Genomic DNA, 2,527 nt, shown 5'->3' with positions numbered 1-2,527 from the left:
TTCAATGTTTTGAGGTGCCATGTTCTAAACCCCTTAAGGAGATAAAACAAATTCTTTCAAAATATATGGATAGGTGACGAAGGCTGCATTGTAAATTGGGTGTGGTCCATCCCTCTGTCCCAGAGCGTGTGCACTTTCCATAGCCCCAGGTGGGTGAATGGAAAGTTGATGGGATTCATGGATGGTGGTGCTCAGTGAGTGGAAGTAGATGGGCTTAATAAAAACATGAGAATGAAAGATTGGGTTTAGGAGAGAGAAATCTGTTTGACTGGAACCACTTGAAATAAACTCGGGGATTGAAGGAAGAAATATTTTCTCACACACAACAACTAATGATTTCAGGAAACGACTGTTCCTCTGACCAAAAAGCTGTTTAGCTGGCTTCGTTTTCTTTCAGCTCCCAAATCTGGAGGAGCAGTTGTCCAGCTGAGCTCTGACTGGCTGCAGGTTGGGGGAAGGCCTTCTCTTGGCAGCTGGAATTAAAAGGTCAGGGGACTTGCAGGACTCATAGGCCACCAGCAGAGTGAGGACTGAGATTTCTGGGGCATCCACTTCTCACTGCAGAGCCCAGCTTCCTGAAGAAACCCACCTCAGTCCATGCCTTCAGGGCCCACTGGAAGTTGAAGCAGCTCTGGCAGGACTCCCAGCAGAAATCAACTATCCCATCTGACTGGATGACCTGAGAAAGCCTATCACCATCGAAGGTGAGCACAATGTCCGTCACTCCTGCATCCAGCAGTCCTGGGCTGATCTACAGGACAGGTTCCCTTGCCCTGTGTGCCGTCACCCATGCAAAGAGAGGCATGTGAGGAGCAACACCCAGCTGGGAAGGATGGTGGACATGACCAAGCTCCTCCAGACCACCAGGGGCAAGAAGAGGAGGCAGAAAGAGGTGCTTGTTGCACAAGCACATGGTCCTGACCCTCTTCTGAGAGGAGGACCTAGAGCTGTGTGTCACCTGTGCAATCTGCCCCCTGACCGCCAGGAGAGGCCCATGGAGGGAGCTGCCTGTCATCACAGGCAAAGGCTCAGCAGTTACACTGAGCTCCGGAAGAAGCAGGTGGCAGATGTTCAGAAATTAATAAGAACTCAAAGCAAAAAACTCTTAGAACTTAGAAGGTGGAAAACCAAAGGCTGGAATTATTCTCTGAATTTGAGCACCTCAGGCGGTTTTTAGAACATGAGCAAGAAGCAGATCTTTCAAGATTAACTGATGAAAAAACTATTGAAAAGAAACTCAGCGCTAATATAACTGCATTTCCAAAGTACAATTCCACATCCAAAGACCTACTAAGTAAGGTAGTAGAGTGCACTGCGCTGAGGGAATTGGAATGGCTGTTTATATATCTTCCATGACTTCACTTTCATGCTCCTCCTCTAGCCTAAATAAGCTTTCTGGAGTGCCCCACAAATACACTCTTTTATCTTTTCAGAATCCGACTCATCTTTCAAGAACCCAGCCAAACAAAACTTATTCTCCGTAAAACTTGTCTAGACAAGTGTCTTCTTTCTACTTGAAAACTCCTATGAAACATACTACCCTTAATATTTAGTTGCAATATTTCTCATGCTGCCTTGTATAATTTTGCAAGACTACATTGAAGGGGTTGGGCCTACAATAGTGTCTTTTTGCTCTCTCACTTGATGTTCAATAAATACATGTCTATATCAAAGACACTGTCCAATGGATTGCACAGGAAATATAATAAAGCCATACAAATAGCACCCATCATTCTCTAATTCACATCTCCAAGTGAAAGGGGAAAGGAAGATGCCTCCTTAAACCAGTATTTCTTCATTTTCACCATTAATAACTACATTCCTACCTGTAGAACATCTCTCTTGTTTTTGCCCACACCATATCTCTTCTCTCTTCTTTTGTGACAATAACTCTATTTTTGATGGGAACCATCTACCTCTGCATCATCTCAACGGGAACATCTTTCAATACTCTTCCCCCTCCTGTGGCCTAGGGGTGGTCATGGAACTAAAGGGATCTGGGCAATTCAACTCTGTGGGCAGTAAAGCCAAGGGAGACCCTGGTTAACACAGATCCACTCCGGGGCAGACCCTGACAGGACTTGAGCTGCCCCTGCTGGGTCCTTTCAGAGGCCTGTGTTCATCTGCCCATTTCAGAGAAATGCCTTCCTTCCTTACATTAGCCAGAGTTCGTTTCTCTGCTTACAAACAATTAACCTCCACTAAAAACCTTCACATTTTTGAAGTCACTTAAGTGTCTGGGCCTATGACATGGCAGATCATTTTTAGCTTTTTACTGAATGGTAGGATTCATATCCACAAAATACCAAAGCAGGCATCTTGCTCAGATTGACAGTGATTTACCTATGTAACAGATTTCTGGAATTGTACTAAAAGCTACAGATGCCAGAACTCTGGGGTAGCTAAGCATCAACGCAAAAGAATTTATTAGAGAGAGAGAGAGAGAGAGAGAGAGAGAGAGAGAGAGAGAGAGAGAGAGAGAGAACCATTTGCTGCATGAATTTTTCTAAGTCTCGCATTTTATTTA

This window comes from Myotis lucifugus, unplaced genomic scaffold (assembly GCF_000147115.1).
Source record: "Myotis lucifugus unplaced genomic scaffold, Myoluc2.0 scaffold_462, whole genome shotgun sequence".
NCBI classification, from domain to species: Eukaryota; Metazoa; Chordata; class Mammalia; order Chiroptera; family Vespertilionidae; genus Myotis; species Myotis lucifugus.
The sequence above is the reverse complement of the archived record's forward strand: the minus strand, read 5'-3'. Positions refer to the sequence as shown.